The 16,636-nt window shown below is 42.2% G+C and overlaps 1 protein-coding gene across 1 annotated transcript in view; it reads right to left on the reverse strand.

Moving 5' to 3' along the window:
• Window positions 1-13,616: 13,616 nt before the first annotated feature.
• Window positions 13,617-16,636, reverse strand: part of LHFPL3 (LHFPL tetraspan subfamily member 3) — an 80,576-nt gene continuing 77,556 nt past the window's right edge. Inside the window, exon 4 of the mRNA XM_083183016.1 lies at window positions 13,617-13,747. The gene's annotated coding sequence lies outside the window, so the exon portion shown is untranslated. The remainder of the gene's footprint in view (window positions 13,748-16,636) is intronic.

Here is a 16,636-nt window from a genome sequence, read left to right on the forward strand (position 1 = left end):
CACACGCCCGTTCACCCAATGATTTTCACACTGGATGCTATTTACACCTTGGCCTTACGCTAAAACTTGAAATATTTCTGTACAGAAAATCTTCCCTGGTTGGTAGTTTCTCACTAGATACTTATGCAGGTATAAATCCCTTAAATGGCTATAGGAATCTATATAAATAATGCTTGAATTGCTTGTTTTTGAAAAATGAACCCAAAAAAAATGATTTACTTTTATTAATTACCGCTTTATCCACAATATGTTAATATACCGTTTAAATAGAGCTTGTGATTAATACTAGCCACCTCTGGGCTCCTATGTGTGCTGCCTGTGCAGTGCCAGCGAACAGCCACGTGTGTTTGTTAAAACCTGTTCACCGGCCGCCGATGAATCGGCCACCCACGTGTTCTGCAGTGTATTTGTAAGGTCGTGATCGGGTACAGCTAAATGCAGCAATTTCTCCGAAATGCGAAAATAATCCCAACACAAATCTGTAAGTAACGTACAAGGATGCGAAATAAATCTCGCACAAAATCCGTAAATTACGTAGAGATGCGAAACTATACTTGACGTAAACACGTGTGTGCGTACCTTACGTAATACACTGCAGACGCTTTACGTTACTGTAAAAGGCCCAGAACTTGTCGCCACATGGCGGAGTCCCTGACCCTGCAGTAACGGACAACAAAAGGTTATAGTTTTTCACAGAAGGAATCCTCTATGTGCTATAATAAACACAGGCCTTTGCCTCCACGTGTGCGAAACTTTATCGCACGCGGCACATATACTATAATAAACAAGCAATTCAAGACACTATACCCCGTTAAACTACTTCTGGCAGGCAGAAGTACAGCTTACTAAACACTTTATATACTTTAAACACGTAAAGTAATTTCTCTTTGGATTTCACTTCTTATGCCTCGGGTTCATACGCTAGCACCTCTCAAACCCTGTACCGCCGCGGACTTGGCCTCTCCAGCAATGGTTAATTGATCACTTCCACCCTTTTGCTGGTATAGGCTCAAGTCGTGCACTTGGTACAGTGTTCTAGAGTATGGAACGCCCGGGCGAAGCCCGCAATTGTTGATACCGATATTAATATAACCAGAACAACAATAAGTGAAATGCGCAGTTTACGTACTCTTTCCGTAACTTGCGTACCCTTTATCTCTAGCTACGTGCGAACAAAGCGTAGCGGACCTTTTCCGTTTATTGTACACGCTGGATCAGTTCCAGTAATAAGAAATCCTTTCGCAGTACTTAGTACTTAAACTGCGAATACCTTTTATGGACAATGTCCGTAATATACCTTATCGCTAGATGCGAGTAATAGACAAGACAAAGATATAACAAAGTGAGGAGATAGATTCTCCAAATGGTGTATTTAGTCCCTAGCGGACAACAGGGGATTACAGAAAGGAAGAACACAGTGTTACACTTGATACAGTTAAACTAACAATAATAAATATACTTTAAACTAACAAGGGAACATAAACAGATACATAATATAATCAGCCACCTTGAACAAACAGGAATACAAAATGTTACCGTAAAGAGAATATCGCAGCGCAGTCCGGTCGGAGCTCGCTACGTTCAAACTGAACTTAGCCCGGTCAAGATGTAGGGAGAGATGCAGTGCCAAAGAGACCAAGCCAGTTCAGGGATAGCTATTTTATAGAGTCCAAGAAGGGGGGTCAAAGGCCGTTGTAATTGGTCAAGGATTCGAATGTCCAGTCCTCAGTGATTGGGGAAAAGAATTACACTTGATTTGGATTGGTGAAGGGGGAGTGTACTTTGGTGTCCTTTGTTTGTTAGCATCGTCATCAGGGTCGTAAATCAGCAACAAGAACTGGTTACAACTTGATTCCTTTGTCTTACACAGGACACATGGCAATAGTACATATAATAAGTATTTTGTCCGTAATTATCAAACCATAGGACTTGCGAATATTTGGCTATGACCGGAATGCTGCGCACGGGACACAGAACATAAAGATATCAAACATGTACAGAAACAATCTAATTAAACTATGTGTAGCGTACTAAACCTTTAATTAACTATATTTTATTTTGTGTTAGTGTGATATTATGAATTTATGTGTATTAGTATGGCTGCGCTTATGATCCACTTTGTGTGTGACTGGACTTTAACACCAGCCAGCAGGGTAATGTCACAGCTGGGGGACACTTATTATATAAGGTCCTGTGGCCAAAACATTCATCCCTACTGACCAGTCAGCCTGGCCAGGGCCCCCCCCAATAAAGGGGTCCCCCCCCTCCAGGACTTACCTGACCAGGCTGAAGCCTGGTGCTGTCCTCGATGCCCCTGGGCGGTGGGCATTGAGCTCATTCAGTGTAAAAAAAACAAACTATTGTTTAATACTGTGGAACTATGAGTCCCAGCAAGCCTCCCACGCAAGCTGGGACTTGGAGAACCACAAGTCCCAGCATGCGGGGCATTAAAGGGCCCGCTGGTACTTGTAGTTCCACAGTATGAAAAATAGTCAAATAAATACACACTGACACATGAAAAAAACAAAAACATTAATACAGCCAAAGCCCACACATACTGATACTTACCTATCTTGAGCCCGTCGGTAGGTCCCTGTGTCTGGTGCCTTGGTTCCTGGGCTGCAGAGTCCGGGGCTTTGGTACCGGGGCTCCAGGGCTGAAGAGTCCGGGGTCCAGGATCCGAAGAAATCCATATGGGGACCTGTGGAAGGAAATCCTACTCACCAGGTCCTCTGGCGAAGATCCCATCTTCTTCTCTCCGCTGCAGTCCAAGTCGCACATCACCCCGCTTGGACTGAGGAGAGACGCAGAGAACATTCATCTTCCGCGCCTCTCCTCCAAATGATTCTATTGGCCGCCTAGCGGCCAATCAGAAGCGCGGAAGATGAATGTTCTCTGCGTCTCTCCTCAGTCCAAGCAGGGTGATGCGCGACTTGGACTGCGGCGGAGAGAAGACGGGATCTTCGCCAGAGGACCTGGTGAGTAGGATTTCCTTCCAAAGGTCCCCATATGGATTTCTTCGGATCCTGGACCCTGGACTCTTTAGCCCTGGAGCCCCGGAACCAAGGCTCCAGACTCTGCATGCAGCCCCGGACCCAGGAACCAAGGCACTGGACCATGGAGCCCCGGAACCTACCGACGGGCTCAAGATAGGTAAGTATCAGTATGTGTGGGCTTTGGCTGTATTAGATTATTTTTCATGTGTCAATGTGTATTTGACTATTTTTCATACTGTGGAACTACAAGTACCAGCCCCGCATGCTGGGACTTGTGGGGGAGGCTTGCTGGGACTCAAAGTTCCAAAGTATTAAACAATAGTTTATTCTTTTTTTTTACACTGAATCAGCTCGATGCCCACCGCCCAGGGGAATCGAGGACAGCACCAGGCTTCAGCCTGGTCAGGTAAGTCCTGGAGGGGGGGACCCCTTTATTGGGGGGTCCCCACTCCCCCTGGCCAAACTGACTGGTCAGTAGGGATGAATGTTTTGGCCGCGGGACCTTATATAGTAAGTGTCCCCCGGCTGTGACATTACCCTGCTGGCTGGTTTGGCCTGGGGCTGGTTCTTAAAATACGGGGGATCCCTATTCATTTTGTCCCCCATATTTTGGGAGCCGGACCTGGAGCTGGTTTTAAAAAAAACGGGCAACCCCTATTTGCCGGGTTCCCTGACTTTTTATTACCAGCTCCGGCTCTTTCAGCCTGGTGCTGGTTACGGCTTTGGGGGGGACCCCAGGCCGTTTTATTTATTTTTCTACTCTGCAGTCTGCACGGATCTGACTGATCCATGCAGACTGCCTGCACAAATTCGTATTAGCGGCCGTATATACAGCCACTAATACAAATCATTACGCCATCGGAGGGTTACAAAGCAGTCATATTTGACTTTGTAAATTCCCCTCCGGAACACGACTTTGCATATGGCTGAAACAGCCATATGCAGTCGTATTAATTCGTATTAAGAATATGAATACAATTTTTTATATTCATATTTTTAGTATATTTCCCCCTTTATATTTGTCACCAGGGTGAAAATATGAAACTTATGAACTTACAACACTATATAATGGTCTTTTATTTTGTTTCATTAGCATCTACAAAACAGATACTAAAAGAATGGTGGCATGTAAAACTGAGTGATATTTACAACTTTGTGTATATTAGTTGGTATAAAAATAATATTAAGGTAGGTACGAACTATGAGATTTCTTTAGTGTAGCAGATGAATAATATCAGATTCTTACCTGATAATATGTTTTCCTCTGCTCCACCATGGCAGCCATCACCTGTGGGTTCTCTGCAATCTGGGTTGTACTTGGAAAGGAAAAAAGACACCTGGCCCGCATATAAGGCTCCACCTCCCTGGCCAATGTCTCTTTATTTCTCCAACTTTAACATAAATCAACAATTATTTCACAACAACTAATACCGGGTCGGGAATATATGCTGCCATGGTGGAGTAGAGGAAAACATATTATCAGGTAAGAATCTGATATTTCCTCTACCTCCCCTATGGCAGACATCACCTGTGGGAGGTAGTTCAGCAGTTAACTTCACTGAGTGGGTCTCCTAAATTATGCATAACCCGATAATAGAAAGTGTCCATAAGCAAACAATTTTATATATATATATATATATATATATATATATATATATATATATATATATATATATTTATTTTTTAATACAAACCAACCAAACCATAGATATATCACTGCGGACCTTTCGACCAAATTTGGTGTCTGCTGATGAGATCACATCAATTCTGTAATGCTTGGAGAAGGTATGCACTGACGCCCATCCTGCCGCTTTACATAAGTCTGTTATTGACACAGCTCCGTTTTCTGCCCATGAAGTGGCTAAAGCTCTCGTTGAATGCGCTTTCAACCCCTCTGGTGGTACTTGCTTACTGATTTTGTATGCCTCTGTGATACAGCTTTTAATCCATCTGGCAATCGTCAATTTCGAAGCATTAGACCCTTTCTTCACTCCTTCTGTTAGTATGAACAGATTCTTCGCCTTCCCGAATTCTTTTGATCTCGTAACATATTTTTAAGGCTCTCACTAGGTCTAGTGTATTCAAATGCCTTTCCTTTTCATTAACCGGGTTTGCACACAGTGACGGTTGCACAATCTCTTGGTTCACATGGAAGTTTGATACCACTTTTGGTAAGAACTGTGGGTTTGTATGTAATACGACTTTTCCTTCACTGAAATTCAGGAAGGGCTCCTCTGCTTATAACGTTTGTATCTCTGAAACTCTTCTGGCAGAAGTTATGGCCACCAGTAACGCCACCTTCCAGTTCAACAATTTAAACAAAATATCCATTAATGGCTCAAAAGGCTCCTCCATGAGCACCTTAAGCACTAAGTTTAGGTCCCATGGTGCTATTGGACTCTTAAAAGTAGGTCTTAACTTTTTGCCAGCTGCAAAAATCTTTTAACATACCTATTTTCAGCTATGTTTTGGTCTAGCATGTCTGATATCTGTACCTTTATTGTGCTTAAGGATAACTGCTTTTCAAATCCTTTCTGTAAGAAATCTAGAATTCCTGGAATTTCTCCTGGTAAACATCCGTTTTCTGTGCACCAAGAACAGTATTTTTTCCAGACCTAGGAGGCCTTAGAAGTAGATTCCTTTCTTGCTTTCAGCAACATGCCAATTACTGGGCCTGAGAAACCCTTATTTCTTAAATTCATGGCCTTAACAGCCACATCGTCAAGTTCCACGTTTTCTGTTGTGGACACCAAACTTTGCCTTGCATCAATAGGTCTTGCAGATGAGGAAGCTTCCAAGGTTTGTTTATTGCCATATGGAGCAATTTGGGGAACCAAGCCCTTCTTGGCCAATAAGGCAACATCGCTATTACCACTGCTTCCTCCCTTTGAACTTTCCTCAGAAACCTCGGTATTATTGGAAAAGGAAATGCATAGGCCAGACTCATGGACCATTTGGCTGTCAATGCATCTATTTGAGCCGCTTGTTGCTCCTGGAACCTTGAAAAGTATTTTGGAACCGTTCTGTTTTTCTTCGTAGCCATAAGGTCTACCTCTGGAAGTCCCCAAGTCCACTAAAGACCAGAACACCTCTTTGTTCAATTCCCACTCTCCTGGTATGCATGTGGTTCTGCTCAACCCATCTACCAGCAGGTTCTCCTTCCTTGCTAAGAATATTGCTATCATACTCACTACATTGTCTTCTGCCCAGACCAACAACTTTTCTACTTCCTTCATCATTTGTTGACTTTGTGCCTCCTTACCTGTTGATATAGGCCACAACTGTCCGCTTGTCTTAATGAACCACTACTTACTTGTTTCTTAGAGCCTTGCTGAAATGGTTGCAAGCTAGAGTCACTGCCCGCATTTCTCTTTGGTTGGAATTGGATGACTGGAACTGTATTGGCCATAGTCCTTGCACATGTAGCCCCCCAACCTGTCTGTCTGGCATCCGTCGTGACCACTACCTGGTCTATTACTGCAAACGATTTTCCATCCACCAATCGGCTTACGCCTGACCATCTTATGTCTTCTCTCGCTTTCTTTGAAATTACAATCCTTTGTACCAGGTTCTTGCTGTCCCCGACCCATTGGAACAAGAAACAGTTCTGCAGTTTTATCATGTGAAATTTTGTCCATGGCAAGGTCTCCAGCGCAGCCGCCATGAGACCCAAAGGCCTCATACATACTTCTGAGTACACTATCGATTTTCCTCTCATTGATGAAATGTACCAGATTCTGCCTTCTTTCCTCTGTTAATTTCACTCTCATTAACCTTGTATCCAACATCACTCCCAAATAATTTCTTTGGTTTGACGGATTCAATTGGCTTTTTTGTAAATTTATCAGCCATCCATCAGGCACTATAATACTTTCTCTGTATGCTCTAGTGCCAACTCTCTTGTGCCTGCTACTTTCAGTATGTCGTCCAGATAAGGCCAAAGCATTATACCTTGTTTTCGCAATTATGCTATCACCACAACCAGCACTTTGGTAAAAGTTCTTGGGGACGTTGCCAACCTGAACGGCAGGGCCGTGAACTGATAACGTATTCCTTTGAGGAAAAAACGCAGGAATTTTGGATGCCCTTGAAAAATCGGTTCATGCAGATAAGCATCCTTCAGATCGATAGACGTCATGAACATATTCTGTCTTAGATCCTGTAATATTGATCTTACAGACTCCATCTTGAAGGCCCTTACTTGAACGAAGCAATTTAGTCTTCTTAAATCTAATATCGTCTTGAATCCACCTGATGCTTTTTGTACTACAAAGAATCTGGAGTACCATCCCCTGCCTACTTGCGACTCCTGTACCTTTATTACAACTTCCTGCTCTTTTATAACTTGTAGGCTTGATAGTAAAGCTTCTTGTTCCGCTTTGTCTTCAGGCACCGGGGATTCTGTAAAAAAATTTCCTGGCAGTTTTTTTTAACTCGATCTTGTAACCTTCTCTCACTATTTCTAAGTCCCACTTGTCTGAAGTGGACTCCTCTTAGGCCTTTCTGAACTGAAGCAACCTGGCACCCACTGCCTGAGGCCTGGTGTCATTGTGTGTTTTGTTTTGAGAAGAACCTGTCTTCTCTTCCTTTTTGTGAACGAAAATTTGTCCTAGAGGACCAATTGCTCCTCCTGTATCCTCTATCCGGACGATATATCCTGGCATCCTGAGGCTGTACTTGAACGGCCTGCCGGTTTGACTTTTCTTGACTGGTTTGTCCTGGGGCAACCATACAGATTTGCCCCCCCCCCCCCCCCCCCCAAATTTTTTTTGTGATTATTTCATCTAATTGAGCTCCAAACAAGTAATGCCCTTGGAAAGGCAATGTCAACAGCTTATTCTTTGACTGCAAGTCTGCTGCCCAAGGTTTGAGCCAGTTTGCTCTTCTTACCACTGCTGCAGTAGTGTTAGCCCTTGCTGCGAATCTTACTGAGTCCATTGAGGCTTCACAAATAAATTCAATTGCTAACTGCATATTTTGTACTCCTTTAAGTATCTCCGATCTTTTTATCCATCCAGTAGATCTGCTTCCAGCTGTTGACACCACCCACTGAGGACTCTCAATGTCACTGCCATAGATGCTGCTGGTTTCAACGCTGCTCCTGTAGTCAGGTGTTGCTTTCTCAACCCTAAGTCAATACGTCGCTCCATTGGGTCCTTAAAGATGTTTGCGTCTTTCAAAAGTATATCCTTGCTATGGCCGCGTCAACTTTTGGTAGCTCCTCCCATGTCACCTGGTCAGGCTGAAAGGGATACATCTTGTTTATCTTTAAGGGTACTGTCACCCTTTTATCCGGATGCTTCCATTCTTCTGTAACGGTCTCTAAGAGACTGTGATAATGGAAATGTTTTACCTTTCTTTTATCTTTAAACAAAAGGAGCTTCATTTCCTCTTGCATATCCTCTATGTCTAGAGATTTATGGATTAATGTTATCAGATTTTCCACCATATCTGGATTAAAATCTGCTTCATATCTATCTTGAATCACATCATCCTCATCTTCAAAAGTTCCTGCCCTCTCGTCCTCTGCTGAGTCTGTAGAATCATCACTCAGTCTAGACTGGCTTCTTTTGCCTGTCACTTTTGCCAAGTCCTCCTTTGTGACAAAGGTTTCGGCTAGGGCACTTTTGAGCTTGTCTACTAACCCTGTCATTTGGGCTATAGGCATCTGAGGTGTTTTACATTGCTCACACACACTGCCTATGCACTTGTCTGGCAGTTCTTTTTCACACATCAAGCACTTAGCTGTGTGTAACTTGTTATGTTTTGCTTTCAGGTCCACTTTGTCCTTACTGGAATCAGACCTGTACAGAAAGCATACTGAGGGGTGTATTCAATGCCGCGGCGAGCGGCCAGCGAGGGGGTTAAACAGCGAGGATTGCAGAAAACCAGCGATCCTCGCTGTTTAACCCCCGCGCTGGCCGCTCGCTCTATTCATCGTTCCGGGGAAAACCTCGCCATCACAGGACGAGAATTCCCCAAAAACAGCGAGACCCGTGGCTAATGCAGGAAACTCGCTGTATATAGCCCCGAGTCTCGCTGCTTCTGGAGCCACATACGCCAATTTCCCCTTGCTCAAAAAATGGAGCGAGGGAAAAAATTGGCGTATGAGGGGGCTGTGTTGAATACTGTCTACCCCTATAGAGGTTGTGCTATAATTGACACAATATCTTTCAGTAATACATCGCTGTGGTTTTAAATACACCTCTTTACTCATTTCGAGCACTATACATGTGTGTATGTTACATGTCTTGTGTGTGTCCGTGATTTTAACTTCTTTATTTCACTGCTATTTCCCTCAGAATATTAAAAGGGAATTTGAAAATAAACTTATTAAAAGTTAAGTTTTATCAAAAATGTACTAGTGTGCGTCCCAAATGTTCAGTTTATAACTGTTGGGTACAGCACCCCCCCAAATCTCATTTGAAAAATAGGGGTTCTCTCTAAAACAATTAATTTTCTCTTAAATCATAGGAGAAAATAAGTTTAAATAGTGTCCAGGCCTGCTTCCAGCCACTTAAATGTGGCAACCCGATATCTTTTTTCCTTTCCAAGTACTACCCAGATGGGAGAGAACCCACAGGTGATGGCTGCCATAGGGGAGGTAGAGTAAAATATATTGGTATGTATGCACACCCTGTATTGGTATATCTGTGAATGTTGTTGTACATCAATATAACGCATCCTCCCTGTGGTATGGTAGATGCATATATACAGTATCTGTACATTTGCCAGTGTGTATGGACATCTGTCTGAATGACTCATATGCTGGTTGCAGGAACAGATGACAAATATATAACTGAATGGGTATCTTCAAATGCCTGCCCAGTTATCATGTCTGGCCAGTCATATCATATGGAAAATAGAAAAAAAAGTGTATATGCATACCAAAATCAGCTGATGATAAAGTCTGTTGTTAAATTGAATATCCAGCCTATAAGCAGACACAAATGTCAATACAACCACAGCATAGACAGGTCCCGGAGACAAAAATACTTTTATTTAAAATAAAACTACATGAAGAGAAAAAAAAAAAGGAAAAAAAAAAAGTTACCATGACAATATATAAATAATTTGTAAACAACTTTTTTCAGCAAAACTACTGAACGAGAATTGGCACATTCTATTATATATGAACTAATTTTATTTATTGTCAAGAATAACATGTTTAGGGTTTATATGAAATGCTGGTACAATATGTTCCAACATTTCATTTGCCAGACTATCCTATCCTCATGTTCTATAATTTATCTTGTGTAAATACCCTATTACAGGAGCAGTATTTCCTTTTCTCAAAATACACAGAATTAGAACCTATTATAGCTGTGCCTTTTGAATGACATGGTAGGTCTGTATTCCAGAAAATTCACCTACAAACCCATATTTAAGATAACTGTACTGCCTTTTAACAGGAATTCCTACATGTATATTTAAACAGAGATTTGATATAAAAATAAAAGTTTACAATCAATATAATATGCTGCATAAGGTAGCCACATGAAAACGGATTCAATCACTTCTTCTTTATCCTATACAATTTGTGCTCTTACTTTTAGTTTTCATTGCAAACCCTTCCCAATCCCTAGGATTAGGATTTTTCAATAGGCTGCCTTTTGGATATTGCTGTGCATATTTGTTATTAGTTTTTTTTTATAATGGGAACACTAATTTACATACTACAAAATCTCCAATTGGTTTTATATGGAAGAGAAATCAGAAAATGGTAAACGATAACAGTGTGGCATTATGGGGTGTGGTACAGCAGGTTTACAATGTCTAGGTAGACCCCAAAAGGCTGACAATAGGAAAAGGTTTATGCATAAAAAGGGACTTGTCATTTTCAGGTTTTTTATGTCAAAGTCGACAATCAATTAGTGTACTGCATCTCTTTGTTTCGGGCCAGGTGCCTCACTCCACTACCACTGCACTCAGCACACTTTACAGTTTCCAATCAGAGTCCATGTGGATGGCAAGTTATAGAAAAGTCCAAAAGATTAAACCTTTTCATGTGTTAACCATCGTCATGTCAAACTTTTTGCTTGTGTTGACTTTTTGACCATATAGACCATATGTTGTTGACCTATTGACTGTCGTCCTAGACATTGTCCATCAGCCATCCAGATACTGCCATTAAGGAACTTTAACCCTTTGAGTGCAAAGTGAATTTGTCAAAAAATGTGTGAAAATTGCCACACAAACATTTTTATTAATCATAATGACCTGTAATGTTTTCCATATATAGGAAATATATTTTTTACACAACATTTTTCATTTGAATTTATATAACAAATGTGAGCGATGCTGGCATTTTTAGAAATATTTTGCACATCTCTCAAAAAGTGGTTGACACTTAAAGGGTTAAAATGGTGGCATTTTTTAACATTCCAGTTTTCCTAGAACCATTTAAAAAACAAGCAATTTATCCGATTTATACATCCCCTCTAAGGTCACACTTGTACAATCATATGTGGGCTAACATGCCAATGTGCTATATTATAACAATACCACTAAGAAACATAAGGCAGCAAAGTCGAAGTCAATGGTGACTTATAATATCCATAGGGGATATATCTACTAAAGCTTATATAAATGAAAAGGTGATGTTGTCCATAACAACCAATCAGATTTTGTCTTTTATTTTCTGTAAAGAAATGATAGGTACAGTACAGGTTGAGTATCCCGTATCCGGAGATCAATTGTCCGAATTATTCCAAGAAACTAGTTTTTTTTTTTTGAATAGTTATAATTTTTTGTCGTCCCCCCCGACCCTTTTTTATACTTACCAAGTTCCCTGGCATCCACGGCAGGCCTTCAGCATCCCCAGCAGTACATTGCGCCAGTGACACTTGGGAACTTGCGCAATGCACTCCTGGGTCCACAGGAGACGATGCTGAAGGCCTGCCATGGACACCGGGGGACACCGTGGATGCCGAGGAACCATCGGACACCACCAGGGTACAGATAAGTATGTTTAAAAGAAAATTATTCCAAAAAGCGGAATAATCTCTTATCCAAAATGCTTGTGGTTCCGAGCATTTCAGATAAGGGATACTTAACCTGTATAATCTTATTGGTTGCTATGGGCAATATCATCACCTCTTCATTTTTAGAAGCTTTAGTAAATTGACCCCATGATGTCTGCACGGGTGGGGGAAAAATAATTATATATATCGCTAATCTCAGCATGTATTAACATCACTAGTCAACAATATAATTTACAGGAGATTATAACAGTACAAACTTTAATCTTCTTATTATAAATAAACTATGTACAGTACCACTGTAAGTATCTAAGAACACATAACATCACCATATAACAATTAATGCTTCTCAAATAGAAGCCCCACAAATGTTATTTTTGAGGATCAAAAATTAGCCATTTCTGAGTACTTTGCTATTTACTGTATATGTATAAAGTGATCAACACTATTTCTCCCATACTGAATCAATGGATATTATTCACCATTGTAAAATTACCACAACAAATATTTGGGCTGAAACGGGAGCTATATGAAGAAACCACTGGAAGATCAATGGTTATTAATACTTATGTGTAATAACTGTGAACACTGTGGTTTAATATATATATTCATCATGTCTAGTCTTGATAAATTCATATTTTCACATTAAGACTAGAGAAACATTCAGAGAACTTGAAAACTAATCTGTAACTTGTTCATATGCTAAGAAAACAGTACATTTCTAGCTTAGCTGCAAATTAAAATCTATAGCCCCTCATAAAGTACATTTACTCCAACAAAAGACACAAGTTCCATAAGGGACAAGCCATCCACTTGAAATAACAATGTCTTCATACAGTTCCACTCACGGAAAGGAGATTTGGTAGAACACCATTATAGGTTTTTGGTTCACATACTAGATAGCATTGTACTCCTTGTTAATGGAAATTAGATTTTGAGATGTGGTGTAAGACAAGTTCAGAAGCAAAGGTTATCTCAAAGTTCTTGACTTCAGGTCTATGACCTATAAACATCTGTAATGAAACTGTAGATGAGATGGGAATCTATTGCGATGTAAAATCCCTTTACTGTGATCTGGATTTTTATCCATTGTTTGTTTTGATGAACAGACCTAAATGTGGGCAATTTGTCTATAGCAAATACAATCTTTTGCAAGTACTGGTAGTAATCTATTTGATGACAATTGGTATCAATTATGTACAAACACATTTTAATTGTCTTGTATTATGCATAATTCTGATTATAACCCATAAAGTATCAAAAAATACTAATGTGTTCATCACTAAAAGCATCAGGTTCCCAGATCACGTGCACATATAAAGGTATGTACTAATAAAACAATGCAAGCTATGTGTAAATTAAAATGTGCAAGATAAGTCTGTACAAACTTTTTTAAATAATTTAGAATGATAGTCTATTAAAAAAAAGTATGGACAGTTGTTTCACATTTCATTTGTAATAATAATTCTATGAATTATCTAGCAGAAACAGGAGTATGACCTTTTGTGCAATGTATTAAAAGAAATGTAACTATGATTCTAACCAATCACTGCTTTGTAGTCCGAGGCACACATGAATCATTAGAGAAGTATGTATAAAATGTAGAAGAGATGAAAAAATAATCTCTCAGTTCAGAGAAGGCAATTCTCCAAGATTATTTTATTTTCTGAAATGTCTTGGAACATCAAACTCTTCTTCCAATATAATGATGGCACACAAAATAATTCCCACATGTCCCTGTGCTTGTCAGCCAACATTAAATTAGGAGACCTACAGAGGAAAAAACAAACATGTATTACATACATTCATTGTTCTATTTACCATATTAATATACAGAAAAGAGGAATTTGTTACTTACCGATAATTCTCTATCTCCAAAACAGCAGGGGACACTGCAGTCTGGTTGACTGATGGGGGATAGAGCTGGTGTACTGAGGAGTCGGCACTTCTAAAACTTTTGCAGTGGTTGGCTCCTCACCCCTCTAATCCCCCCCCCCCAGACCTCAGTCTTAGAAAACTGTGTCCGAGAGGAGAATGACAGGCAAGAACTCAGAAGGAGGAGGAGAGAAATAAGTTAGACACATGCATAACAGCAACAAACAACTTCATGTGAAAACATTTATGCAACATGGCAGGAGAACAAACGCTGGGCAGACGTGCAGTGTCCCCTGCTGCCTCGAAGAAAGAGAATTATTGGTAAGTACCAAATTCCTCTTTTCCCCTTCGTGCAAACAGGGGACTGTGCAGCAGTCTGGTTGACTGATGAGGAAATAACAAAGCTTTTACTCCCAGGATAAAGATGGCAGAAAAATTCTCCAAGAAGGCTTCTGCCCAAGTCAGGATCGGCCATACTTCCTTCATTGCCGCTCACCTCTTCGTACCTCCTTGCCAGTTGATGTAAGATATCACAGTCGCATTTTCCGATTGAATGCTCACTGCTTTTCCTGCCAGAATGTTGTGGGCTTGTAGTAGTGCTAGGCGAATTGCTCTTAACTCCAGGATGTTGATTGAGAGTGTGGCCTCCTGAAGGGTCCACCTGCCTTGAAACGTCACTGCCCCCCATCCCCAGAGGCTGTCATCTGTGGTCAGAATGGTCCATGAACAGGTTTTGAAGCTGCAACCCTAGAGAAGGTTTGGCATACAGAGCCACCACTCGAGAGATGCACTTCCCTGTACGGAACTATCTTCTTGGGGATGTTGAGGTGACACCCTGACCACTGGATGAGTAGGTTTCACTGAAAATAATGCGTGTGTAAACATCTGAAAGGAAGAGCCTTGAATGATGCCTGTCAGCTCTGGGGTTTTTTGTGTTCCCGGCTGTGACCGTGGTGGACCAGTGGAGGAGGGCGCTGTGTAGCAGAATGCCGGGGGCTTGATGTATGACATACACAAGGGGACAGGAGCACAGCGAACCAGAGCGTTGGCGGAGACCAGGAACAGTCTAACTTGCCAGCGGTGTTCACCAGGGAGTCTCGCAAGGGACTTTGGACTTAGCTGCGTCTGACAAGCAGGTCGTGGCCCCCTGCCCTGGTCCTCTGGACGCAGGCTGGGACTGGGGAGACTGAACCCTGGAATGGCCTTGAGAGACCAGGGTAACTGGTGGGCAGTCTTGGAACTGCGGGACTGACGACTTGGGATGTCGACGGAGATGTTGACGTACTGTATACTCAGGTGTATTGGCTGGATAGGACGGAGGTGTAATAATCTCTATGTAGCACAATAGCTGTGAGTCAACCCAGGTGTTGACGGGGACTGTCGACAGGATCAGGACACGATGTTGATAGTCACTGATAGTGGTAACTGGCTTAAGAGCCAGAGAGGTGCTCAGCGAGACACCTAATACTCGACTGCAGGGATGGTATCGCAGGAGTCTTCTGGAGATGGAATGAACCCGGTAAGTATTAGCAGCTGGGAGAAATGCTGGAGACAAGGACACAGGAGAGCCTGGATATGCCGGAGCCTTGGGAACTTCCTCTGAACACAGGAGAACTCTGGAGCAGGTAAAGCAATTGTTCGAGGCAAGGAAGTAATGCTCAGGGCCTGAGCTATATCCCCCTTGCCTGTTTGTGATTGCCTGCCAGGCGCAGCACCAATCAATGCTGGGGAACAGGCAGACACACCTTGAGTGCTGCACAGGTGTGTAGGTCAGGGGTCAGGCTGATGGTCAGCGGGATTGGTCCGACTGGTCAGGTGAGCAGAAGTGTCATGGCGGCGCCCATGCCGTCCGGGGTCGGCGACAAGGGACAACGCCGGTTACCCGCGGGCACACAGGGGACATCGCGCCAAGCAGCAGCGCCAACCAGAGGCCTTAACCGCAGACCATCGGGAAGGTAGAGACCGCGGTCTCAAACGGGGATGCTTACTGAGGTTTGTAACAACGCCACCATGAGGCCTAAAAGACGAGTGCAAAGATGGGCGGAGATTCTCGGAGGGTGAAGGACCTGCCTTACCACTCTCTGCAAAGTTGCAATCTTGTCTAAGGGAAGGGAGACCTTTTCTTCCCTCGTGTCGAAGACCAACCCCAGAAACATCAACCTTTGAGATGGCTGAAGCTGGGATTTTTGGAAATTGATTATCCAACCCTGCTGAAGAAGGAAACAGCAGGTCAGCTGGTCACCCCCTTGGATTCAGATCCGAAACCATGCAGGCCATAATTTTGGTGACCACTCTTGGTGCTGAAGACAAACCAAACGGAAGGACTTGGAATTGGAAATGCTGGTCTCTTAAAGCTAAGTGGAGGAATTTGTGGTGCGCTTCCCAAATTGGAACGTGCAAATAAGCATCTTTGATATCCAAAGACAGGAGGTACTCGTTCTGTTCCAAACTTGCGATTGCAGTTTTAAATGACTCCATCTTGAACTTGTTGTAGACAATATATTTGTTGAGATGTTTGAGGTTTAAAATGGGTCTGACCGAGTTATCCAGCTTCGGAACGACAAAGAGGCTGGAATAGTACCCCAGCCTACCTGTGACCCTGAAACCTGTACAACTACTCCTGCAGAGACAAGTTTTTGAATGGAGGTACAAAGAGCTGAACTGGACTACTGATCGGCTGGTAGGCCGGTTGTAAAGAACCTTTGAAGGGGGAGACAAATTCCAGTTGATACACAATAGGATAGAGTGATGTGTCTAAGACACATCCAGTAGTGTTTGGATCTC

This window comes from Crinia signifera, chromosome 4 (assembly GCF_055691185.1).
Source record: "Crinia signifera chromosome 4, ASM5569118v1, whole genome shotgun sequence".
NCBI lineage: Eukaryota > Metazoa > Chordata > Amphibia > Anura > Myobatrachidae > Crinia > Crinia signifera.